A 27871-nucleotide genomic window follows, 5' to 3' on the forward strand; every position below is an offset into this window, starting at 1 on the left:
TCTTCACTTTATTAAACAGCAGCCATTTAGAAAAACAAGACTACATTTCACATGAACCCTAGGGAAATCTGTGGTCAAACAAAAAAGTGTCCAATCCTGAACAGTCCTGGATCCTCCAATCAGCCTACTCCAGCGTCCACATAGTCTGTCCTCACTGGCCCTTCATCCTCTTTCTTTGTGCGAAGGCAGCCGGTAATAAATCTTCATGCATTCTATTTATTCGTATCCAAACCTGTGGGGACAAAAGTATCATCAATTCTCAATAGGAATCTGATGCAACCAGTCATATTACAATGAGGCAGACGTAACATAGAACCATGAATCAGTGGTCAGAACAGTTAATAGTTGACCTACAAACAACAAGCCAGCAATTAAAGCAGATTTTTTGTGGGACATTTTATAATGACAAAGGAGCCACACCTTCAATGGAGAAAGAATCCAAACAGGTTTACTTACTTTAGTATGGGGTGGGACATCCTCTAGCGATCCCTAGGGTGGGATAATCCTCACCTCCGAGTCCCTAATCAAATTCAAACTTTCCGTTACGATAACTAGGAAATTTTTCATTCTATGTCAGGACTGGAGGCGAGGATTATGCTAGTTCAAAGCTTGCTCACTACGAGGTGAGCCATGTCCAGCACTGGCTTGAAGTAGAACCTCTTAAAGGTAGAGTCCGAGGACCAATATGCCGCGTTAAGGATATCCTCCAAATGGGCACCCAAGCCAAATGCCTTTGAGGCCATTGTCCCTCAAGCTGAGTGAGCTCCAAACGAAGTTCTTGAGGCTTATGCCAGCTTCCTGCATAACCCACCTGGCTATGGTAGGAGAGAAGACAGCCTTGAATGGTTTGCGGAGAACAGTAAGGAGTTGGCGTTCTCCTGGAGGCCTGAATTCTTCTGTCATCTCCTCATAAGCTTTCAAGCAGCGGACCACACACAACTTGGGAGAGTCCGGGAACTCCAGATAAGAGATCACTCTTGTATGACACTTAGTCCTTCTATGCAATGTAAAGATCACACCAGATGGGGTAAACATCCTGGAAGAGACGTCCAGAGCTCTAACATCGGCCACACGTCTACAAGAAATCAGACAGAGTAACATCTCCAGTATAGCTGACAGCTCTTTCTGTGACAAAAAACGGTTAGGTTGCCAGGATAAAAACAAGTTAAGGACCTGGTTCACGTCCCATAATGCGGAATACCGAGTTTCTGAGGGCAAGGCAAGCCTAATGCCCCAAAGAAGCTTGCAGACAAGAGGATGCTACCCGATAGGGATATTATTAAGTGGCAAATGTCCACCCGATATAGCGGAACGAAAGTGTTAATAGACCTGTAGGCTAGGCCACTAGAGACTATGTGAGCCAAAACATTTAGGACGTACACTATACCCGCATCCAAGGATTGATGATCTGTCTCACACACCAACGGGAGCATCTGCCCCAAGTGGATCTGTAGCGCTTGACAGTACTGTCTGCCCAAGCTCTGGACATGAGTTCCTCAGCTTCTGCAGAAAGGCCCGGGACCTCCCATTCTGCCGGTAGTCCTCTACACCACAAGCTGTAATGAGTTCTGTAGAACCATGTGATGAGGAGCTTGGTCGGGGTTCAGAAAAAGATTCGGAAATAGGGGGAGTAGGATTGGAGAATCCCAGTAAAGTTCCAGAAGAACCGGAAACCACACTTGAGATCTCCAAAGGGGGAAGAGAACCACCAGATCCGCCCCTTGCTTCCTGACCGGCGCCGTCACCCGAGTAATCATCGCAAAGGGGGGGAAACGCATACCCCTTCTCTAGGCTCCAATCCTGTAGAAAGGAATCCGTGGACACTGCTAACGGGTCCGGTCTCAGGCTATAAAACCGTGGGAGTTGGTGATCGAGCCTCGAGGCAAACAGGTCTATTGATAAAGGCCCCCAAAGGCTGTTCAACCGCCGAAATATGTCCCTGTTTAGTTTCCACAGACTTGAGTCTGTGAAGTTGCGGGACTGAAAATCCCCTACCAAATTCTCTCGCCCAGGGAGGTACTCGGCCGTCACCGGCACTTGGTGATCCAGAAAGTATTGGCAGAAGCTGGCGGCCAGATCGGAGAGGGCTTTGGATCTCGTTCCTCCCAAATGGTTGATATAGCGGACTGCAGAAATGTTGCCCATCTTTAGAAGTACTGAGGACTGAATGGACTCACTCGTTCGGCAGCGCACTACGAAGGAACCTGCTAGGAGTTCTAGACAGTTGATATGTAATCTGCGTTCATCTGGAGACCACAACCCTCCTATAGAAAACTCGCCGTACCTGGCTCCCCAACCTACTGTGCTGGCGTCCGACTCTATCACTAAGTCTGTAGCAGAACCAAAGATTGCTCGACCGTTCCAGGCTTCCATGTGTTGTAACCACCATTGGATCTCTTCCCAGGCTTCCTCGGAAAGGATCACCTAGTAGGAGTAGGGACACCCTTTCCGCAGATAGAGTGTTTTGAGTCATTGTAAAGCGCGATAATGAAGGGGTCCCGGGAAAATTGCTTGGATAGAAGCTGAGAGCAGTCCTACTATTCGAGCAAGATACCTGAGGAATACCTGACTCCTCGCAAGAGTCCGCCTTAATTCGTGGCGGATCTTTGAGATCTTCCTTGCTGGGAGGCTGAGCGTGGAGGACATGGAGTCGATCACGAAGCCCAGAAACATCAGACATTGTGAAGGGGAGAGCATCGAATTCGTTTCGTTGATAGTGAACCTCCTCCAGAGTCTGGGGTTTGTTGTCATCTGAAGATGTTGTTGAAGTTGAAGGGGACATGCATCCAAAAGGAGAAGATTGTCGAGGTAGACAATCATTCGTATGCCCCGAGCTCTCAACCACTCCACCACCGGCTTGAGGACCTTGGTGAAACACCAAGGGGCCGATGAAAGGCCGAATGGGAGTGAGGCAAACTCGAATGTCTGTCCTTGCCAAATGAACTGGAGGAATCGCCGGTGGAGGGACAAATCGGAATCACCAGGTAAGCGTCTTTCAGATCCAGAAGAACCATCCAGTCTGAAAGGCTAAAACATCCCTGAGAAGATGGATTCCTTCCATCTTGAAGTGGCGATAGATTAGCCACTCGTTAAATTCGCTTAGATTGATGACGGGGCGGTTGCCCCGTCTGTTTTGTCCACCAGAAATAAGTTGCTGACAAAATCTATGGGGTGAGGCGAAGATGGAACTACTGCCCCTTTGGCTAAGAGGGAGGTGACTTCTGTGTCCACCAAGGAAGTGTCCTGCTGGGTAAACTGGATGGGACAGGGTCTGACTCACTGGAAGAGGTCCCCTAGATACTCTATGTGGAAGCCCTGAATGGTTTGCAAAACCCACCGATCTCCTGTGACAGAAGTCCATGTCTGGAAAGAAGGAAGGACACTCACCAGTGGTGGAAGAGGCTGCAGCTCCACGATAACCTCGTCCTTTGCCACGGCAACCCATTGTAGGGTAGAAGTTGCCAAAACTGGACTGGTCCTGATACTGGCCTTTGTTGGAGCCTTGCCCTCTAGGTTGTTGATTGAAACCGTGGCCGGTTGAGCGGCCCCTACCTCCACCGGCCCCTCGATAAACCCGGGGGAAAACTTTCTAGATGGTGGTCTGTGCTTTATCGAGGGAGGTAAAGGAATTTACAAATTTTCCCAGTTTTTTAATGAACAGGTCTCCAAAAAGTCCTTCCTGAGCCACTGCTCCAGCTTCCGAATCGGCTAGATCCCCAAGTTTAGGGTCCATCTTTATCAGCAAAGAGCGGCGACGCTCTGTGGATAGGGCACAATTCGCGTTGCCCAAGAACACGATGGCGCTCTGCGCCCACCCGGAAAGAGAGTCCGGGGAAATAAGGGAACCTGACGACTTGGCTTCTTCAGCCATGTCAAGAATTTTTGTCAGTGGGCCGAAAACGTCAAGGAGCTTATCCTGACAAGCCCACCAGGATCTGTCTATCTTCTTTTTGGGGGCCCTCGTAAACTTTTGGAGAAAAGTCGCCATACGGGCATCAATCTCCGGAGTAAGGACGATTCTACCTTTCAGGGAAGGTCACGGGCATTCTGCCCGGAGGCAGTTACGTGCCTTCTTCTTCAAAGGTTTCCTGATGCGCATTGCCACATACTCGGCAACCTTATCTGCTGGGGCCCAGTCAGAGGAGCATGGGTGGATAATTTCATCCGGGTCAAACATGTCTGACACGTCGGTAGGGGGTGCAGAATAGCTGGGTCTGGAAAGTCCTTATTCCCTGCATTATCCTGGGGAAGAGGCAGGGAGTCCCCTACTGGCAAACTTGGTTGGGTAGACAAAAAAGCCTGCTTAAGCCGGTCAAAGGCACTGAGGTCTATCCCTGCGCTACGTCCGCGTTTATCAGGGAGGGGTCTGGAGGAGCCATTTGAGGTGCAGGAACCATAAGTTGGCACGCAAGCTCTTGATCAATCTTCTGCGTCAGCCTTTCTTCTAGTGGGGATATGGCTTCACCCACTGCTCTATAGATTGAAGCATCCAAGGCTTCGTAAGACTCATCATCCTCCCTGGGAATCATCCTTATAGTCAAAGTCCATTCTGACACTATGAGGGGAAAAAATACAATACAGGTGATGAGTTCTAGCTGGAAAGTCGGGGGGCAGACCTGACTGAGGTAGCACAGTCGTATTAATTGAGTCTGGGTGTCAGCCTGAATTCCAGTAGGAGGGAAACTCGCAATTTAAACAAAGGGCAAACCCTGGGCACGTGTGTCTGGACCTCACAAAATGCAGTAATTCAAACTGGACTGGGAAAAAAGTGCACAAGGAGCGTTAAAACACTCTATACTGACCCCCACACGGGCTTGTGAAAGAATACAGACTCCACTGTAAGTGCCTGCAGCAGAGCGTGGAAGCACGGATCGGCCTAGGAAATGGAAACGGCTCGATCCCGAATGCATACACCTCAGTGAGGCGTCCTCCTCAGGCCAGAGCTCGCAAACTACGGCACATCGCACACACCCTTCAAGATTTGATTGCGCGCACCTTAGATCAAACTCTCCCACGCCCCCTGACGGCGGGAGGACAGCGAGCGCACCAGACGAGCCGCGAAGGAGCGGGAAACGCTCCCACGGCTCAAATGACAAGGACGCGGCACTCGTTTACAATCAAAACAATACAACAACGCTGTGAGCGGGGGCGGGAGCGGCGGTCTCGCAAGGATCAAGGCGAGCAAAAAACGCCACGCCACCTCAGCGCAAGACGCGCTACCAGCAACCGGGAAAGCAACCTGCACAAATCGTCGTCTCAGCGCGAGACGCGCCAAATACAAATAAGGCAGATAAGGCACATACAAGTATCAAGCAGTAATAAGCCGTTACAACAGTGTGTGAAAACATGGAAGAAAACCAACAACTCGTATGAGGTACAATAAAGCACACAGTCAAGATAAACAGAGCACGGAAAGAAAACCACTTATATCGGCTGCAGCAGCGAATAAATAGAATGCATGAAGATTTATTACCGGCTGCCTTCGCACAAAGAAAGAGGATGAAGGGCCAGTGAGGACAGACTATGTGGACGCTGGAGTAGCCTGATTGGAGGATCCAGGACTGTTCAGGATAGGCTGAGCTTTTACCACACATTTTTATATTACAAGAATAAAGGAAATTTAAAGGACTTCATTTTGAACTTGGACTTTTGCTGGTGCACCTTCCTTTTTGTTTCAATCTGTTCAGGATAGGACAATTTTTTGTTAGACTACAGATTTCTCTAGGGTTGATGGGAAATTTAGTCTTGTTGTTCTAAATGGCTCCTGTTTAATAAAGTGAAGAGAGAAGACATAATCCTTACCTACAGTCCTGACATAGAATTAGCAGTGCATGGCGGGTGCGCAAGTTATAGTTACCTTAAAACACAAGTTATAGTTACTTGAGATAACTCTAACTATAACTGACACTTTTTTTTTTAACATAATTAACTACCATACATTAATCCAACTACCCACCGTGCACGGCTTCTGACCGTGCGCGGCAGGCTGCAGCATACCCCAAACTCCGCAGGGCGTTCGGTCATGCATGGCGGGGGCTGGCCACATGACATAAAAGGCAGCCATCCACACAATGCGCACTGCTGATGGCCTTGTACGGTGGGGGTTGACCAAAAAGCCTGGCCCTGGGGACCCCTTTACCTTCTTTTTTCCTAAGTGGAGGGGGCCCCCTCCCCGAAACTATTATGGCCGTGGGAGTTCATCCCTCAGAGCATATATAAAAGCCATGTATATTTTACAGTGGAGGGGGGCACATGGACCCCATCCCCAAAACTTTTTAGGCCTTTGGGACTCCATCCCCCATGACCAATATTAAAATTAAAAGGGAGGGGGGACACAAGGACCCCTCCCTGAGCCTTGCAGGCCCTGGGGATCCCATGGACATTTTTAAAAATAAAGTGGGGCTGCACAGCCTCTCCCCAAGTCTTGATAGGCCCTGGGGACCCTATCTCCAGGAACCACTAGGGGGCAGCTAAAAATGCTGCTCTCTGTGAGCAGGAGAAATCTTTTCATCTGTTTCCCTGCATGCTTAACTATGGGCAGGGAAAAAGGTGAAAAGTCTGCTCCCAGTGGGCGGGAGCATTTCTCACATGCTCCGCCTGCTGGGAGCGGACTTGGTGCTGGCTCCCGCTTGGCGTGAGTTTTGAAATTGCTCTAGCTAAGCAAGAGCAAACACAGGTTTACCTGCCTGTGTTAGTGTGGGCAGGGAAACCGCTGTGTCCCAGGGGTGGACACTAGTTGTGATTTCCAATTTTCTGAAAGCTAAGTTATTAGTGATCAACTGGTATTAGAATATTTTTAATCACAACGCTTGCCAATGTATTGAGGCTTTACAGTCAGAAATTAAAACACTGTCAGAGAAGTGGCAACCTTTGTGTATTCTCTGGGTTGGAGATTTCAATTACTCAATCTGCCCATATAGCTCTGGTCATGCCTGAAGGATGTTACGTATGGGGGGGCACCCCCAGGCGCATTGTAATCATACTCCCCAGGGAGAGGCTCTATTATTATTGGAGAACGATGTGGGCCTTATTAATGATTTATTTAGCAACCCCTTAATACAGTGCCCCACCTATGTGGGTGGAGGTAGGGAGAGTATTATTGACTTTATGTTTATATCACACAAGTTCCTGCAACTCATTGGTGACTTCGGGGTTGTTCCAAATAGTGCGAGCGACCATAACCCACGTACAATGTAAATTAGTATATTAGCTCACACAGGAAATGCTGTAGGTCACAAAGTTTCTTTTAACTCTAATAAGGGAGTAACGGATGGAATAAAGTAAAACCTACTGAGTTTGAATCTAAAACTGTTAGAATTATGACTCTATTGAGAAGTGTTTAGCCCATGACCTGCCCTCACCTGAGATTATTCAGGAATATTAACTGATTTGTTTGCAAGTAGCCAATAATTTGACCAAAACACTCAAGGCGCTGGATCTACCAGAGATAAGGTGGATTAACACGGAATGTACAATAGAGCGCATAAAATTTTAAAATTGGCACTGCATGCACAGCTCCGCGATAGGGCTCAGATTAAACTTGCTAGGAAGGTTTTTAAAGATGCGGTGAAACAGAGGAAAGAAGAACTGAGGCGCTCAGCCTGGGATGATCTGGAAAGAGCGAGCACCCTTAAGGACTTAAAAAGTTTCTGGGAAGTCATAAACTGCCCATTATTTATTGAGGTGTTGGGCAGGATGGATTCCTTGATCTTGGGTGATGTCTGGGAAGCCCTCTATGTGGCCATATTTAACCCAAAATGCCACCCACACGAGGTCCCCAGTGAGGTTTTGCCCCTAAGACCTAACCTCGGCCTGCCACTTAAGTGCGTCAATATCAGTAGCCAAGGTTGAGGAAGCCATAGCATGAAAGCCCCAGGCCTGGATGGTGTGCCACTGGACCTCTTTAAAACAGGTGTGACCCTTCCTCCTATAGGCCAATCTCCCTTATTGATGCCACAGCAAAATTGTTGGGTAGGGTTGTCCTTGCCAGACTAGAAACCTGGGCGTCAGACACAGGGGTGATTGCAAGGTCACAGTATGGTTTCAGAAGGGGCATGGGTATTATCAAACAGTGCCTCAACTTGTCCCGGATTATGGACAAATAAATGAGGGCCCGGAGGGGTTCTATTCACCTGGCCTCATGGATTTGTCCAGCACTTTTGATACTGTAAATCGGGACAAGTTGTGGGCACTGATGGGGAAAATGGGTGTTGAGGAACCTTTAGTTTCTCTTCTCCACAGGCTCCACGCCTCGACATCTGTTAGCATTAGATATGGCGCCAATGGGGAAAAAACTAGGCCCATTGCATCGACAGAGGGTGTCTGGCAGAGATGCATCCTAGCGCCTTTTCTTTTTATAATTTACACCAATGGCCTTGATGCATTCCTGGCAGAGAAAGATCTTGACTGTCCATGTATTGGGAGCATCGGGGTCCCACTTCTCTCCTACGTGGACGACACTTGTCTCCAAAAATCACTTGATGCATTTTCTGACTTCATGTTATCGCTGAATTTAAAGGTTAATTTTGTGAAATCTTACGTTATGGTCTGTGGACCTAAAACGGCTAAAACCAGAAACTATGCAGTTCGCCCAAAAAAGGATTGATAAAATGAAAGATTTTAACTATTTAGGGAACATTTTTAATAATAAGCTGAAATGGGATCCGCTTGTGACCACAAGGATGCATAATGTAGGTAGGGTGGTTGAGGGACTTTTCCGGTTTGCTTCTAAACTAGGGCAAAAACGCGTGACCGAGCTTGTTACACTTTATAAAGCCAAATGTGTCCCAGTGGCAACATATGGTGCAGGTGTTTGGGGGTACCATAACAGTAGCCAGTTACAAATTATGGAAAATAAATTCATCAAAAGATTACTGATGGTTCCAAATGGTGCCACCACAAAACTTTTGCCATTATGAGGTGGGACTTGACTTTGTTGAAGATTGTATACATATTGCCCCTTTACTTTTATGGGCCAAATGTGGTTATCGGAAGAGCTGGAATTTACTAGAGAGATTATTAAAGATTGCCTTAACCTTGATGGTGCATTAGCTATCCCCTGGCTTCGATTTGTCAGGGATAACTTTCAGAAGTTAGACCTGGGACACTATTTTGATTGCCCAGTCAGTATCCATGAGAATGCGAAAAGAATCATAAAAGAGGCGTATTCTTCATGGGCAATATGCGCCGCTCTCAACCGGGTGTCCCAGGCCCTCTTTGTTTATTCCCTGCCAAACAGCAATTTTATTTAATGTTCTCTACAAATTCTCAGACTCGTTTTTACCTAACAAGATTTTGTTTACTGACCCTGCATTTTTTTGTGGCTTTTTCAGACAGACAATTTGGTGTCCTGCCCTTGTGACAATTTGGCAGCCCATAGCACATTGCACCTTATGCTTTTTTGCACCCTTTACAAGAAGCTAGTCCCGATCTTTAAAACAATTAGGCCATGTTTTTATATTGATAGCTTTAACCCCTTGTGTGCCACGCCCTTTCCCCGCCCTGTGCCGGGCGTTCCATTAGCGGGCGGGGTTCATGACGAGCTGGACTCGTCATGGGCACAGCACAACCGCGGCCCATGACGAGTCCAGCTCGTCATGGGCACAGAAGGGGTTAATCATCTACACTCTTTGGCCACTTCTGATATATGTACTGGGGTTTCTGATTTTATTAAGGTGGCAATTGCTATCAGAAAACGGTATTAGTAGTTGTAACTGATCTAGATTAATTAGAGCTATTACTGTGCCTTTTGAGTACCTTGTTTACGATTGAATCTTAAGGATTCTATTCTATTTATCTTGTTTTTCTTCTTTTTTAACAATTGAACTGTATAAATTCTCTCCCATGTTGTTTGTAAATAGACCATGGTAATTATACACTGTATTGTCGATTTTATGTACTTTGATGGTTTTTTTCGTGAAACCGAATAAAGTTATTTTGACTGACTTAATCATGACTTAATCATAACTACCCAGTGGCAACCGCCACTGGTCATTTTATATATATATATATATATATATATATATATATATATATATATATACACATATACACACACACACACACACACACACATACATATATATATATATATACACACACATACTTATTATCTACTGGCGGTCGCCAGTAGATAGTTATAGTTAGGACCGTGTTTCCATAGGAAATCCGCAACATTCTATTTGGAATAACTTTTGCGTCGATTGACGAATCCTCGCGAAATTTTCAAAATAGGTGGGGCGCTCCGCTTCTTCCCTGAAAGTCTCGGGGGGATTCGTCAAGCGGGGGCTGAGAAAAAGGGGGGGTCCCAAAACGCGTTTTCCCCATGCATTTTCCCATAGGACCTTTAGTCCGCACTACAGCCCGAACGGCTGAACAGAAAACCTTGAAATTTGGCAGAGAGGTAGTCCTCAGGTCAGGGATGTGCCTTTTGCAGGTCTGGTGTAAATCTGTTCAGTATTTTCTGAGAAAATAGCATTTAAAAGCATATATATATCTATAGGCGCGCACCGTGCGCGTACGGTAAGCGCTCCCTGCCGTGCACGAGCGCAATTCTGATTGGTTGTTAGATCTTAGTAAACATTCGGATCGGTCGAAACCAGGAAGTGTCGGCCGCCATTTTGTCTCTCGCAGTCCGAGGGCGGTGAAAAATAAAGGTGGAGAACATGAAAAGGGGGCAGGGTGGACAGTTCCTGACCCCCTAGCCATTGTCAGGGGGTCCCCAAAGGACCCCCAAGGGCCATAAATGCTTTTAATATTTTTCCGAAAAATTGCGGAGTGCACTTACCGTGTACTAACTATAACGGGGGAATTTCATTGGTTTTTTACGAGGGAAATGTCCAGCTAACTATAAACCAATGAAATTCCCCCGTTATAGTTAGTAAAGGGAACTATAACTCACGCGACCGCAATCCAGTGCTGATGACGTCAGATATTACATCACTGATGACATATGTGTCTTTCTGTAAAATAAATATTTATTAAATATGTATAGCTAAAGGTTAAAGGAAAGAAAAATGGGTAAATAAGTGAATAAATACAGTGATGTAATATCTGACGTCATCAGCAGTGGATTGCGGTCGCGTGAGTTATAGTTCCCTTTACTAACTATAACGGGGGAATTTCATTGGTTTTTTATGAGGGAAATGTCCAGCTAACTATAACATGTGTGTAACCTATGGTTTTTTAAGTGAATTTGCAAGGTTTTTTAAATGCTAATTCCTAACTATAACATGTGTGAAACCTATGGTTTTTTCAGTGAATATATATATACACACACACACACACACACACACACACACATGATATATACCTATATCATCGATGTATCAAGATATGGGGTTGTTTAAAGTAAATCTGTATTTTCCTATGTATACATGCCTTCACAATATTGGAGTAGTCAATATTCCGGATACAATATTTTTAGAATGATATTTAAAATTCGGCATTCTGGTCGTAAATCAAAGCTTGATGCTTACAGTAGGATACCGAAGTTGCCAGGCGTCGCTAGCTCAGGTCTGTCAGTTTCCACCACCACTGAATGGCTCAAAAGCTATTATTTATTTAGATTTATGAAGGGCTAACATATTCAGGCCCAGAATGCCACAAAAAGTCACCCTCACACAGCACTGAATGGAAATCCTACAAATACAGCCACACCTGGTGCCATTTTTACATTCTATTAGACTCCCGCTCCCACCAGTCCCCGCCACCTGAAATCTAGGAGCCTTGCTTGGTGAGTGCCTTTCTTTCAAGATTCATATAAAACAACTGGTACCCCTCCTTCTGCCAAGGAGCCATACCCAGTTCCAGCTATCCCATCTCAAAGCCTCTTTGGTCAGTGCAGTTATTCTTTTCCTGCTCAAAGATGCTTCATTCCATCTGCATTCATGTGCCTAATCATTCACACCAAAGCAGCAAGGCTCATTTTCAGCCAATAGCCATATGATTCCACTAGCTCAGCTCTGAGAGGCCTACGATGGCTCAATGTGGAGGACCCCATAACAGTCAGATGATTTTGCCTTGACTCACAGAAGACTTCATGACAAAGGCCCATCAGACCTTAGATCCAGGATCACTACACAGACTGCATCCAGGCAACTCAGATCAACTAAGTATGCCCTCCTGGAGCTCCCAAGATTCTACCAAAAGAGAAAGGCGGACAAGGTAAGCCACTATCGGCTCCGGTGCTATAAGACTTCCTACCCACATCCCTCCTAGATGTACACCCATTTGTTCAATTAACTATATTCCTCTCTACCTGCACCACGCTCACTTGTTTCTCTCTCTACAGCCATCACTCATTTGTGTATTTGCTTCCTGACCTTTCTTTCTCCCTGTTCTCACCACAAACTTTGAAGCTGCAGTTTCTTACTGCACAAGTTTGTAAGAAATGACCAAACAATAAATTAACCAGACAACAGATAGTACAATCACAGGAGAAAACAAACATGTCTCATGCAGACAAATCTAAGGAGCAGAATAATACATGGTTAAAGGGAGGCACAATGATGCTTGCTGAGCTCATAATGGTGATGAAAATTAACTGAGCTTCACTCAAGAGCTTGGCTCAACAGAAAGGTCCAGAAACATCTCCTGGCCAGCTGCAACAACAGCGCCCTCCTTCTTACCAGGATGGACCGCAAACGTCACAAGCTTAGGAGAAAGAATGCCCGCTCGGCAACAGAGGGAAAACAAGATCTTGTTGCCGACAGCTCACCACCTTGGGATCGCAACAGCCTTAGCAGGAAATAGGATAGCCATAGAACTTTAAGGTAAGTGAGATCCACCGAGGTTGGGTCTTCCAGAAATTGGGTGTCAAAACTTAATGGCTGAGCCAACAAAAGGCATTATGATTTTCCCAGCGCTGAAGATGTCTTCCCTACTTGCACTTCCCCAACAAAACCTTAATCCGCTTTTGCTCAAGAGCAGTGTGGTACTAGAGCTAGTAATGATGAAAGTATGACTAACAAACATCATAAAAGGGTCAGACTACAGAAAAAAATATCTTTTGAGTGGTAAAGGTTTGCAGGTCAACTACTCCCTCAAAGGAAGCCAATTGTTATTTTTTGTCTAGTTCCCCTCAATTAATGTAATTTCATAAATACTGAAAGAAATGCATCAGATGGGCATGGGAATACATTATTGACCATCACCAGCCACAATCTACGATCAACTGGCCTCTGTCGTCAAAATGTTAATCTCTATAGAGTTTGAAACATTGTCGCATTAATCATGGACTTGAGGAACAGTGTTGTGATACCGATTGTCAGGTAAAAGAAAGACAGACCTGGCTAAGAAGGTTATAAGTACATTGACGATATGCCTTTTAGGTTGTTTCCAAGTACCCCTCCTACAAGTCAACCAGCGATGTGACCCATCACACACAGCTAGGGAAGAGAGACAATGTCTAGAACAGCCTCACGCCTGGCTCCCTATGTCTGGGGGAGTAAAGACCGTTGGTGCAGATGACCCCACTGTCCCATCACAGCGCCCCCGCCACAACAGCACATAATGACCAGATACGTTGCGCTGCTGGTCTTTAAAGTAATCCGAAGAGAGATTACCATGATAAGCAGATGCATGTTTCCAACAGGCAGGCAGCAGCGGGTCCATGTTCAAGCACACTGACATAAGAATGTTATTCCCTGTGATTGTGACATCTTCGGAACTGTGGAAGCATTGCTCTAGAACTGGACTTTTTAAGGACACTGAAGAGAGAGAGAAAACATGAGCGATTTAGAAAGACAGGAAAAAAGAACAAAAGGGAAGGAGTACAAAAACAAAGAACTAGGAAGGAGAAAATGGTGGGTAAGGGAATGGAAAGGCAAGAGAAAGCTGGGAGAGAAACTAATGGGAACAAGAAGGTCTGAGAAGAAAATGTCAGGCCTGGGCTACATTTTCGTGACTGGAGATCCTCAGTGACATAATGCGCTACAGGAATGTAGTGTTGAAGTATTAGGAGAGGCGGCAGCATTCGTGCTATGAGATGTTTTGCCACGTGATAGGAGATGGCTCTTCAGGAAGAAGTCTGACAGCCAATGAATTCATTCCATGCTTGCTTCATTTGGGAGTCAATCTGTCCATGCTGATTGATTGCGCACAAGCCTAGTGTGCTGAAGGTGTATGCTGGTACATGTCTCTGCCAACGTGAATGGGATTCAGATCACTAATTCCCAATTAACAAAAAACAACCTTAAGAAAGTCCGAATTTTACTCACAAAGTTCACACTTACCTTTTGAGTAAATTTCCAACTTCCAGGAATTCTCAGTGAGATCCAGGAGTTCTTCTGGGAAAGTATGACTGTTGCTTTATCGCAGGAGTACCTGCGTGTTTATCCATTTACACACTTGTATAAGTGTACATTTCTCCATGCTGAAATGTGATACTACAGTGACAATTGTTTTGTTTCTCCACCCATTCCCACCATTAAAATGGGTTACTCCTGCCCTTGACAGATGTAAATATACGGCTACTTTCAAAGAAGAAAACTACTTGCAAGACAGTTTGTGAATACCCCAAAATGTGCAGGTTTGTGAGCGTTCAAAAAAATTGTGCGCAATTAAATCCTTTTTATGATAGTAGAAACCCACCATTTCTGATTTAGTTTTACTTTGATTAGCCAATATATGTGTGAAGTGTTCCATAAAATCCTTGCAGACCACTCGAATAGCTTGCAAAACAAACTCTAAAGTGGGCAGAGCATCACTGAACACAGCATAGCACAGACTGATCATCTCTTGAAGCCACTGATCAACAGTGTCCGCTTGAAGATACCCCATTGTTTTACCCGTATAGGTTCCTGATGCAAAGATTAGGCAATGTTTATCGCTGGAGAAGAAAAAAGCCCAGCAAATTCGCGACATGCTTTCTTAATTGCAGCCAGACTCCACCAGTGATGAAGCTTCCAGAGTCAGGACATCTGAGATACATTCTACTTCAGTATTTGGAGTTACTGCCAATCAGAAGCTTCAGTAACTTGTGTACTTGTAGTAGCATAGCCAGTTAGGTTGCAGATTCCATAAAGGGAGACCCTCTGTTTCTGAGCCTCCTGTAGCATAGTTCTCAAGTGGCCCTCGTTTTAGTCAAAGAATGACCATGTGATTGCTGCTACCATTGAAACTACTTCTTCGGTCAAGGCAAATATTCACTGGAACCTTCAATCAGGAGCGGCATTTTAATGCCACTAACACTCATTCAAACTTCTGCCTTAATCCAACAAGAAGTAACATGGACAGGCCACCAGGCCTCGCACAATTCAAACTTGGAAGAAAACAAAGTTGGATACATTTGCTTTCTTTTCGAACGCGTCTCCGAGATAGTTCGTTCTGTACACTGCGAAGATGAAAAACTGCAAAGCAACTCACCTTCTCCTCTCCATACAACCGAGTAGATATGTATAAAGAAACCTGAGATTTAGGGAGGGGCAAGAACAGGAAAAATGCTTGCTAGAGAGAGAATTGTGGTGCGCCATTATCCGACTGTGGGCACAACAGCTATGTATGGTATGGAGGGCTAAGTACATGGCTTGGCAGTATCCAGTAAGGGAGAATACTAATTACTCAACCAATATAAGGTAATTTATATGTAAACATCAGGTAAAGATTAGACTAATTGGGTACAGGTTGTAGGGATGTGTGATGTAAAATGCTTTTTTTATTTTTTATGTCCACTGACTTTGACAAAACAACAGCTAAGATTACAATAACAATTTCCATCATTCTGATACATAAGATTACATGCTGATTGTAGGTAATAAATAACCTTTTATAATAGAACACCAACAGCTGTGTGGCTCCACTTTTTCCAGGAGCTGCGATAAGAGTTCACAAACATATACAGATAAGTTTCTCTAGCAGGGTTGTCTGACTCACATCTCTGAATCAGGATAGGCAGAACTTGTCATAGAGAAGAGTGAGACACGCTCGTTTGTTTCCCATTTTTCCAGAGGGGGTAAGATACGCACTCTTGGGACTAATGAAAGCTATCTGGGTGTGCTTCAAATTTGGAGGTTTACAAAAATGTTCTTTCGGTGGTTTCCTTTTTTAACTTTTTCTTTTCTATAGCGTATTTTAGAAAGTTCCCTTTGTGGCAGTAGTACTTTCCTTTCTGTGGTTGTGTTTCAGGTATTTTCCTCTTTGGCCTTTACCATTCCTTAATATGTTTTCCTTTTTGGTCTTTTTCTTTCTAAAATATGTTTCAGATATTTTCCTTTCCACCTTTCCCTTTATATGATTTGTAATGGATGTGTTTTGATTCTTGCCATTTTTTTTTTTTATATTTCAGGCATTTTCCTTCTAGACTTTGTTTCTTTCTATCTTTTAGAGGGTCTCACTTATCTGTTTTTTTCCTTGAATTGTTCTTCATTTTCTGTTCTATAATATGTAGTTTAGGATGTGTTTTCCCTCTTCCTTTTCGATAATATGTGTATTATGGGTCTTAACGTTTCTGTCTTTTTTTCCAAATTATATTTCATAGTGGTTTTCTTTGTCTGGCTCTTCCTTTAATATGTATTTCAGGTGTTTTCCTTCTTTGATCTTTTCCTTTGAACAACGTGTTTTAGCATTGGTGTGTATGAGCTTCCTAACTCTCTCTAATGGGTACTGCGGTACAAGACAGCCATAGTCTAAAACCCTGGCCATTGTGGAACTTCGGACTGGGAAAAGTACTGCTGGGATAGCAGGACAATAGGAATTACATTTTCACATACACTTTTGGCTTAGCTTATTTTATTTACCATTGTTCATATCATTTACTACAAATTAATTGACTGAGTGTGTATATTCTATTTGGTCCATGGTCTGCCAAGGTAAGCGGAACAGAGGAGCGTGATTACTGTCCGATAGCAGAAGCTAAAGGGAATTTCAATTAAGTCCTTGGGTTGCAAACTTAACAAGCATTTGTAATACAATAGGTCTCGCATTCACGCAAGTTTGAGCTATTGGCATTGTAAATGGCAATGCCTTTTTATTTAAGTTTTGGGTTTTTAAAACATAAATAAAAGGCATTATCATTTACAATACTAATAGCTTAAACTCTCGCAAATGCGAGACCGATTGCATTGCAATAAAGGGCCTTCTTGACCGCTTGTTAGATTGTAAATGTCAGAGGAAGAGACCGGCCGGCGACGTCTTCAAAGTAGTGATAAATAGTGCAGTGAAAAAGATGTGTGTTTTGTAAATTACACACACACAAAGTGTGAAGTGAGAGTTACATATGATCAGAGCTATAAACACTAACAAACTGCTCCAACAACTTTCACTCTGTGATTACACTGTTGCGGCTCAGGGAGAAGAGAGGGCGGGAGGTATTTCCTTTCCTACCCATGATTTGAGTATGCAGTGTTGCATTGCATAATGTCATTGCTATCGTTGGCCTAATAAAAAAACACTCCAGCTGTAGTAGGGCCCTGGCTGCACCTCCAGGTGTAGGATTGGCTGTGCTTTATGGCAGGCAAGGAGGGAGGGAGGGACGGTCTCTGCTGCAGCTCCTGCCCCATACAGTGCCCCTGCTATTACTAGTGAGCGAGAGGCGCTGAGGTGGTTTTATTGGTATTGGTGGTATTGGTGGAGGTGGTGGTATTGGTATTGGTGGTACTGGTATTGGTGGTGGTGGTGTTGGCGCTATTGGTGTTATTGGTTGTGGTATTGGTGGTGGTGGTACTTTGTAGTGGTGTTATTGGTGGTGTGGTATTGGTGGTGGTGGTGGTGGTATTGGTGGTGGTATTGGTACTGGTGATATTGGTGGTGGAATTGGTGTTGGTGGTAGTGATATTGGTGGTGGTGATGATGTGGTGGTATTGGCGGTGGTGGTATTAGATTGGTGGTGGTGGTAGTGCTATTGGTGGTGATGGTATTGGTGGTGGTGATATTAGTGGTGGTGGTGTTGGTGATGGTGGTGGTGGTATCGGTGGTGGTGATATTGGTGGTGGTATTGGTGGTGGTATTAGCTTTGTGTTGGTGGTATTGGTGGTGGTGGTATTGGTGGTGATGGTATTGGTGGTGGTATTAGTGGTGGTGGTGGTGGTATTGGGGGTGATGTTTTTGGTGGTGGTGATATTGGTGGTGTTGGTATTGGTGGTGTTGGTATTGGTGGTGGTAGTGGTGGTATTGGTGGTGATGGTATTGGTGGTGGTATTGGTTGTGGTGATATTGGTGGTGGTATTGGTGGTGGTGGTATTAGTGGTGGTATTGGTGGTGGTGGTATTGGTAGTGGGGGTGGTATTGTTGGTGGTGGTATTAGTGGTGGTGCTATTGGTGGTGGTGGTATTGGTGGTGATGGTATTGGTGGTTGCTGGTATTGGTGGTGGTGGAAGTGGCGGTATTGGTGGGGTGGTATTTGCGGTGGTGGTGGTATTGAGGTGGTATTGGTGGTGGTGGTGGTGGTATTGGTGGAGGTGGCGGTATTGATGGTGGTGGTGGTGTTGTTAATAAAAATATATAAACAAGAAGCCCTTGCAGAACAGTACTGGGCACTCCTTGTTTGGAACTGTGAATAATAAATTAGCTGCTCCTGACGCTCATTTCTTATTCCTTTTACTTTGCTTGTTTTTAAATTCTTTCCGGGTGCCCTGGTGCTCACCCGGGACACCCAAACCTTTTTTTAATGTTGAGGCCATTAGGGGAGCCCCAATGCACCCACGCCCCTGTCGGCTCCCCAGTTCTGCTGACGGGAACACACGTTTGTTTTTGCTGTGGGAGCCCCAGTGACCACCAATAGTTGTGAGTTATGATGGAGCCCCAAGGCTCCTGCCGGCTTCCCCATTGGACTGCGGAAGCCAGCTAGTACTTTACTGTGGGTGTACCAGCTCACCATGGAGACTTATTTTTATAAAGCCCAGAGCCTGTCATTTTTTTCTGAGCACTGCCTATCCATGAATCTTCTGTGGATCTGCAGTGCAGATAATTAAAAAAAATTGGGCCCCAGGAGGTGTCTACCGAAGACCCCTCACACCGGGCATAGGGGGGCCGGGTAACCCTGTCCCATATATTTTTTTCACTTTTTTCATAGGATGGGGTGTGAGTCCCCGTGTGCTAAAATGGCTGCAGACACATCTTTGCTGATGTGGTGTCAGCAAATAAGATCTTATTCCGAGATCTGTCGGCTCTGCAGGTATCCTGCGGTGTGAAATATACAAAGATTTTGAATGCTAAGTTCTCAAAACCTACCAAGTGGATTTATACCAAATCACAAAAAGCACACTTTCTGGTGCGAGATCTAGTTTTCTGCCAAATTTAGTGCACTTCCGTTCAGCAGGTTTGAAGTATCGCGGTTCAATTTTCCTATGGAAAAACGGGGACAACACATTTTGGCGCCCATCCTTCAGGTTGCCGTTTTACCTATAAACTTTCCAGCAAAGATGTGAGGTTCTAGGACATTTTTGGGGTAAACGTTGGTGAAGGTTTTGTCAAAAAGCACCAAAGTCATAGCAAACCAAAAATACGTTTCCTATGGAAACGAACGTGGTCCTAATTATAATTACTGGGTGGTGACTGCCACTGGGTTTTATACACACAATTGTGGGAAGTGCCCACATCAGACATACATGCAGTTTGAATATCACAGTTGGACTCACTGACGTGCAAGTTAGCCATTCATCCTTCTTGGGAGGACATAAAAATGACAAGGTGAACAACTGCAAAATCTGCTCACAAAACTAGAGGTCCATGGCAGCAGGCAACATATATTCAAAAAGTGTGTCTATTCTGTAGCGCAGCGTCACTAGGGAAAGTAAGTGAGGAGTCATTTGCTAAGCCGTCGCACATATATTTCGAATCTGGCTGCAGTGCAGCTCTTGGCACGTTAGACGTTTAATGTATGCTAGCCACGGCCTCGCCGGGAGGGTGTCAAATCTCCCTTTCTGCATATGAAAACGCATTAACAATAAAAGTATCTACATGGGCCTGAACACAAACCCGAAGCAGCTGTGGCGCTCGCAGTGGTCACCTATGCACACAAATGGATTGATTTCGACTTTAATTGCACATAATTTAGTATAATTTGGAAGTGCCTGAATAATCTGGCAGCAGATGACGATGCTGTGAATACGCGCTGCAGTAAATCTCGGTAATTTGAAATTAATGAGCACATCCAGAGGCGAATGGGAATTCTGGGTGCTTTTTGCGTGGCACTAAATCTCGCGCCAGCCAATTGGCACTTCCCGGCAGCTCAGGTGATGTTCGCCAGCAGGCACGTGAGAGGCCTCTTCGGCTGCACCTCGGGGGCTCTTTCTTACCGGAATGTGTTATGTTGTTAATTAGCCAAAGCAAACGTTACCGTCTTCTGACAAACAAGCTTGGAGGCGCCAAGTGCTGTCCCCTCAAAGTAGCGCAAGGGCACGTCACGCAGACGCACCGAGCGTTCTGTTGGCAAGTCGGGTATGCGAGACCCGAAAGCCCCTCTGCACCCTGTCACTTTTTAACAGGTTCCGTTTGCAGTGTGTGAGCTCAGCAGACAGAGGGCCCAGGAAGGCACCCGCAAGTGTCATCCTTTCTCACACTTAAGAAAGCAGCAGGGGGTGCATGCCTGGAAAATTGTGGCTAAGGAGACCGGTGTCTCCAACGACATGATGGCGCCTCAAGGCTGGTCCCTCGCAGCGTGGGCAAGGGTTGCCACCTTTCTTAGAGAAAAATAACCGAATCTATTTACGTTCTGCTATTCGGGTACAGCCAACAGCAAAAATAATCTGTGTTAAATTGTCAGGATAATTTTGTAGTCATCCCTCCTAGGTTTGTTGTAATAATCATTCTGAAATGAATTGGGCAAATAGAAACACATGGCCCCATAAAGAAAAGAAATCGCTTACGACAGACGCAAAGGAGGCTAGCCAGTCCAAGTGGGCCGGCACAAAAAGCCAAAGAGAGGCAACACAGATAGCTTATTTCCAATGGCTGGCCACCGTTTAGCATAAACGGTGACGCCAGCCAATGGAAATAAGGGGCGGGGCTTAAAGCCCTTTTCTAAAAATACTCATCTGCATTAAATCTCGCAGAGCGAGCCGCGCATGTGCGCAGCAATGCTAGGCGAGACCTAACAAGCGCAAAGATGTCACTCAAGTTACTCAAGAAAAGGCTGCTATGTAGACCATAGGATCCTATGCTCAAAGAAAAATTGGGTTTTAGGATTTTCATGTATTAGATGATTAATGGGTGGCATGCAATCTTTTTTTCCTAGGAGGGGAAGTATGTACCATGATTATCTCCTTTGTCTGTATATTTTAACGGAGCAGCGGAAAAGTTCAGTGTCTAGGTGGATACCCTGGGTTGGATTCACAAAACCCTCTGTGTGCCAAAATTCCACTTGAATAAGTAAAATATCAACTGCAAGCACTGCTATGACTTGCTACTGTGAAATTTTTATGAGTTCTGCATTTGGGGTCACTGGAAGGAACATGTGTGTTTACAGTGGAGTGACAAGTAGGTATGAGCACAGTTGTTGTTACCCAAGCAAAATCTTGCCTAAATCCCAATTATTACCCTACCCATCCCTTGCAAAGATTTCTGCTTTTTCTACGTTTATGCGTTAGTGTCGTTTTTCCCTGCATACAGGTTATATTTCCTTATTGTTAGCACTGAAAAGAAATTTACCATTTTCCTTTAAGTTTTTTTCAACAACAAAAATTAAAAGAGGTGTGAAACTTCACATATTAATGTCTAAACCCACATGCAGAAATCTTTGCCAACCAGTAGTAGTAATTGTAGTATTCGCCAGAACTATGAACATTTTCTGAGAGAAAAACTATGCAACTTTTGACTGTAAGGGTGGCCAGTGACAATGTGATGAACAGTATCCACTTTAACATTTGCAATGATTTTTCACTCTCCATTTGAGCACTAAATGTTAATGCCAACAGAGGTAGGGATAAGTGTGCATACTGGGTGTGGACAATCCTCAACATGCCTTTATTTTCTGGGGTGCAGGGAAAGTGGTTTCTTCACATTTTATATGGAACCAAAAATTAAAAGTTAAATTAGGAAATCCATATTTCTGCAATTCTTACACATGCAAATTATATGAACTCCGGGCAATATGCAGGAATAAATACTGGGGCGTAGTCGTACCCCTGGAACCTATGACTCTTGATCCAAAGATTTTACCATTTGAGCTCAGGCTTTGATATTAGTCAACTACTGGCTCCAGTTAGGAGAGGGGTATGAAATATGCATTAGTATGCAGTGTTTTTTTAATTTGCTCTTGCAACTTTGTGTGTCACCCTATAGCAATAATCTCTGTGAAACTGGTGTTATAATTGTTCCATTGTTTCCAAGCTACAAATGCACTCACTCTCTGCCCTCGAAACACCTATTTTGCTTTCAAATCTTTGCTAGCTTATTTTGTTCTAAGCCTTGCATGTGTTCCCAAATGGGATTTTTTTTTTATAAACAGCATGTTTCCTTTTAATTGTCATATGCTGCTTTCAAAAATTCTTATTTGAGAATGCTGGAGTGGAGGTCTGGGGTCGCTTGCAGGCCTTTATCCCTGTTGCATTCACAGCCAATTACACGGGTCATAAACTGCGACCTGCCTAATTAATACTCATTATGTTGCCTATTTTGCAAAGCCTTGCAAATGAACAATTTTAGTACACAATTGCATTCCCCTTTTCAAACTGGTCCGTGTCCAAACTGCACATCCCTGGTTTGCAAACGAGAATCTTACATATGGCCTCTGTCGCTGGATGGTATAGTAGAGCAAACGTGCATACACTAATCACAGGCATGAGGAGAATGGGTAAATAAAGCATGTCCCATGCTCTAGCCGCACTGTGGACTGAGACATTCATTCCATATCTACTTTATGCTGCATGTCTGCCACCGCAAGCATGGATGCGAGCTGTGTTGTAGGAGATTCTAAAGAAGAAAACAGGGATTGGAGAAGAACATTGTTGGAAAGGACAAAGTGAAAATGGTGCAGGGAGGTGAATTATGGGACAAAGAAGAGAGGACGAGCCGGAGAGGAAGGGCTGGATTGTGGAGGACGAGCAGCAAATGGGCTGTGGTCATGTGGGGAGGAAGATGGAGAATAAAGGAGTTGGGGGGCAAAAGACGAGAGAGCTTAAGAGACAGCGAAAAACAGAAAATTAAGCTTAAGGAAAATTAGAGAGATGGTGATGGAGAGAAATAGTGACTCACTCACCTAACAGAATGAAACTAATTCGAAAGAAACTGAGAGCTATGGCGGCATATAAAAGAAGGAACAGGAAGATGGAAGAATCGGTAGACCGAATGATTCAAATATAACAACTAATGAGAGACACAAAGTGTGTTTCCTTTTCTTTAGAGAGAAACGTGTCAAATGGCCTCTGAAAACCGTCAAATAAACTTTCGCTGTCTTTCTAAATTGCTGGCAAAACAAAAATATGTGTACTTTCTGCCTCATTTAATCTTAGATCACTTCCTGAGCAATATTATCAAGAAATTAGTACTACTTTCAGACCGCAGTGTAGAGGAAAGTCATCAATAACACTACATTATCAAATGCAGGTGACGCTTTTGTATTTTATTTAAGAATTTTCAAAGTACTGTGTTTAATGGTGACTCTAGAGAAAACACACAACCACCATTTGAAATGAGTAGAGTTTAGAGCCATTGTTCCATCTCAGGAGCTCTGCAGCACCTCCAGGCCATTTATCAACCCACATTTCTTACATTCAATTTTACCATTCCGTTTAAATTTGGCTATCCATTCTGGAGTGTAATAAAAAACACTGTATGCATTTAATCTGAGCCAATTTAAGTTTAAAATTAAATGGTGCTTCCTTAACTTGTGCTCAACATTAAGCCCAGTGATATGGTGACCTAAATCCGCTACCCTATCTTGTTTGACTTTTAAGGGGTGATGCAATACTCCAGACATAGCTTCTGAGTACAATGCTTTTTTTTAGTTTTATATATATACATATATAAAGTAATGTTTGGGTAGTTTGTAAAACACACTCACAGATTACAATAGCATGGATGTAGAGAAATGCAAACAGTTTTACAAGAGAGCTGAGGACCTGGCTTAGTGAAAGTTGGTTAGTCATTTCAGTCAGTCAAGAAACTTTTTTTCTCACCAATTAAAATGCATAAAAGTGCAATAAATACATAAAACATGTCTTAAAGTAAATAGAACGTATTTCATAACAAATCTGGTAAGTAGACTTTAGTGGGCTCCCAAGAATGTGCAATGAATAAACAATACCCTAAGCAAGTAGCCTATTACAGTCAAAAACATAATTCATCTATATCCTGTCTCATACAGATTCAGATCTTATAAAATAGTATAAACGTTTAAGCCCTGCATTTCCTCTAGTCCGTTAAAATTGTATACCAACCCATTATAGTAGGCTGTTTGTAAGACTGACGGGGCTAAAAAATTCTTATCCTAGTGAGAATCATCATGACTATAGAAAATCAGCAATGGTGTAACAGACATAAACATTTTCTAGTTGCTATATAAAAGACAGAGCTTGCACGCACGGTCTAAAAACGTATTTGCACAGAAAGGGAACAATACATATTTTTCTCTCTAAGGTATATAAAGAGCAAAAGAATATAAAATGCATAATAGTTTGTGTAGATTTCCCATCACAGGGACAGGGAGACAGCTGAGTAAAAGAATATGTATTTTCAGGGAAAACCAATCATAAGTGGAATAAGGTTTAAACAGAATTGTATCAAAATAAATCGATGCTGTAAGTTTTGAACAAAAGGCCAGATATGAAGGTGCGCCGTGCGTTACAGGAGGTAGCATCGGATATAAAATGATTGTGCTTTTATATTTGTTTTTGACAGCTCTGTCATTTGCTGACTTAGCCAAGAACAGTTCTTTTAGTTTACGCTTTGGGAAGGTGACACACAATGATGGGTTATCATACAGTCCACGGAGGCCTAACAATGTCAAAGTGGTCTTTATATAACTTAACCATGGAATTGTAAGTGCATGGTCCATTTTTAAAATATCTGTTACAACTGATTGGTTCAATTTGACACTTTCCCTTTTCCATATTGCGTGCCGCAATAATATATGGGCCAGTTTAATCACATCACTGATGAAAGGTAAACTTACTTCAGTGTGGCAGATGAAATTCGAGCAAGCGCGGGGCAGATAATAGTCTTTCACAAAAAGCGTCCTCCTCGCACTGCAGCTCTCCAACTTCCGCCATACCGCAAATTGCAGCCCCGTATGTGGCAATAGCCTTTGCTTTAGCTTAGTAAATCTTAAGCATCTCCTGGATAGGTTTTGAGCCTCATTTTATTGAGACTCTAAAAATTGCTGAAATTCTTTTTTCAATAAAGCCGGCTCCGTTTGTCACCATGTCCTTCCAATTTAGTTTGCAATCAAAAAGAACTCCCAAATATGAGAACGTATCCACCACTTTTAATCTTCTGTTACCTATGAAGAATCACTGATTTTTTAGAGCCTGCCCCTGCAATTAAGACAAATGCGTTATTCTCGTTAAGATGTAGGTCCAAGCTTACCAAAAAGCATCTATACTCCTCTATGAGTCTCTGCGGTGCCCTTGGAGTTCTAGCCAAGAGCACAGGGTTGTCTCCATATAGGAGTATTGGAAGGGGGACAGACTCTACGTATGGGATATCCCTCTCACTCCCAGCCAATACTGATTACAATTTATTAGTATAAAGGGCAAATAAAAAAGGGGCAAGGACACAGCCTTGTCCCACACCCTTTTAGATATTAAAGTGTATTTTACATCGCCCTTGTTTCCCATACCGGACACTTGCCGTGGCTCCCCTGTACAGCTGCCTTATGAAAGTGATAATCGGTTCCTCTACTCCCATGCTCTCCATGATGGCCCATAGCTTGCTTTGGGCCACGCATTTGAACGCAGCGGAGAGGTCCATACAGGCCATACAGAGCTGACCTTGTTTCCCCATAGTATATTTAGTGGTCACCATCATTAAATTCAAACATTGGTCAATTGTACCTTTACCTTTCCTGAAAGTTAGTTAAATTTGAGTGGTTGTGCTATTAACCCTTCTAGTGCTCAACAAACTGTAAACGTAAAGCATTTTGTGCTTTGCATCTGCATAAAGAACACCAGCAGGACAGAAACATACATTAACGAGTTTAATGTTTAAAATAATACACCCAGCATATGTTATGGAAGAATTATCAGCATGCACAATATTACATCCATAGACATGTAACATACATCTTATTAGGACATGGGGTGCACAAACTTCATCCACAAATTCTTCATATTAAAAAGAAATCCTTCATTCAAATTTTCCTAAAAAATTATTTTCAAGTAGCCAACGTGTTTTGTCTCTATCACAAGAGACTTCTTCAGGGCTTGATTTGTTATTCAGTATATGAAAAATGCAAAAATGCCATTCCTTCATCTAAAGCTGTTCATGTCCAAGTCATAACATTCTATTATCTCTCAAAAGAATTATGAATCCGTTATAATACAATTCTCTTATCTCTGTAGCGGTTTCTCCCTTGCTTTGTAAAAAATCAGTCTCTCAAGGCACCTGTTCCAAGCCTATGTTGACATAATCTATCTTTTTGGTACCTAATAGCAGATTGTATGTTCGGCAGATTCAAAAGGAGATACTGATTTTGTGAGGAACCTTGAGACCCTCACGGGTGAGTAGTGTACTCAAGCAAACCATGATTGATTGGTTGCTAAAGGCATGAAATTGCTTCTTGTGGTGTTCCTTCTTGTGATATCATTCTGAATTGCTGATAAATTCCCCACTATTTTCCTTAGAGCTCGTGCCATGATACAATTACAGTCATAGGGGAGAGGTTGTGGCCTTACATTTAGAGCTGCCGACTTTGGAGCTGGGGAACCAATATCGTGCCTCGGCGTAGGCTCAGCTTCCTGTGATTCTGGGCAAATCACATAATCTCCCCTTGCCTACCAAAAAATGAATGTCTCCTTGTGTAACGTAACTGGTGCTCATGTAAAGCGCTCCAATACCTTCGGGTCGGGTTTGTGCTATATAAAATCTGCAAAATAAATAAATAATGCAAAACTTACGCTGAACCTAATAGATTTTAGAAACAGCAACAACTTAGTTAAAATAAATTTGAAATAAGTGCTAGAATGCACAGAAGGAAAAATTAGTAATTAGTCACGGCACACACACCAATTAGTAATTAGTCAGGGATATCATATATGGTGCCCTACTGCGATGAAATTGATAGGGGATACGAGAGAATGCCTGGCAACCAGCCACGTCTTTCCAAAACTCTCTGGTAAACCATGTGCAGCTGTATCATAACCACGCATTTTCCAGCAATCTTCGCAAACAGCAAAACAATTTTTGGTAAAAACACACAAAAATACATCTCTCCTGTCAGTGTAGAGATAAATAAAAGAGCCACGCCTCTCTGTTCACCTGTATTAAGAATCTGCGCCAGTGGAAAACACCAGACCAGAAGACGAGCGTGGAAGACACAAGAAGAACCGGGATTAGAGAGACACTGAGGAGGCCATCTTGGACTTGTAACATTTGTATTTCAAAACCAAAATTAGCATCAATATTACATAAAGAAGTCGAGCAGTTAATCTTCAATTTTAGTGTAAGCTACAGCATTGTGACATAACTGTATAATTATTATAAACGCAATGCCAAAACATTACAAATGGTTATTATGTAAATGTGAACTTATTTTCATTGATTAAAAAGCGTGAGTGGAAATAAAAATATATTTTTTCCAACTACTTGCTATTTAGTTATCATTTTGTAGGATGACTTCTAGAATGTTACCTTGTTAGGGTGACTAGCTCCCGTCTAAGCTTCTAGCGTTGACATGTCGCACGATAGTCCTTCATTGATACCTAGCCTCGGCTCATTTTCAGTTGACAGGACCCTTCCTAACCACAGCCCCTCCTCCGCGCTTGTTTAGCTTCCCCGC

The 27871-nt window shown here is 43.6% G+C and overlaps 1 protein-coding gene and 1 long non-coding RNA gene across 2 annotated transcripts in view; one reads left to right on the forward strand and one right to left on the reverse strand.

Moving 5' to 3' along the window:
- Positions 1-27868, reverse strand: LOC146797353 (uncharacterized). Its single transcript, XR_014968476.1, has 3 exons — positions 27724-27868; positions 25049-25409; positions 1-232 (listed from the first exon to the last, which is right to left on the reverse strand). It is a non-coding gene; the product is annotated as an uncharacterized LOC146797353 (long non-coding RNA).
- The window catches only part of IP6K2 (inositol hexakisphosphate kinase 2), a 52896-nt gene continuing 37606 nt past the window's right edge, over positions 12582-27871 (forward strand). The window contains exon 1 of the mRNA XM_085624359.1: positions 12582-12773. The gene's annotated coding sequence lies outside the window, so the exon portion shown is untranslated. The remainder of the gene's footprint in view (positions 12774-27871) is intronic.

Source organism: Triturus cristatus, chromosome 9, assembly GCF_964204655.1.
Source record: "Triturus cristatus chromosome 9, aTriCri1.1, whole genome shotgun sequence".
Taxonomy (NCBI): domain Eukaryota; kingdom Metazoa; phylum Chordata; class Amphibia; order Caudata; family Salamandridae; genus Triturus; species Triturus cristatus.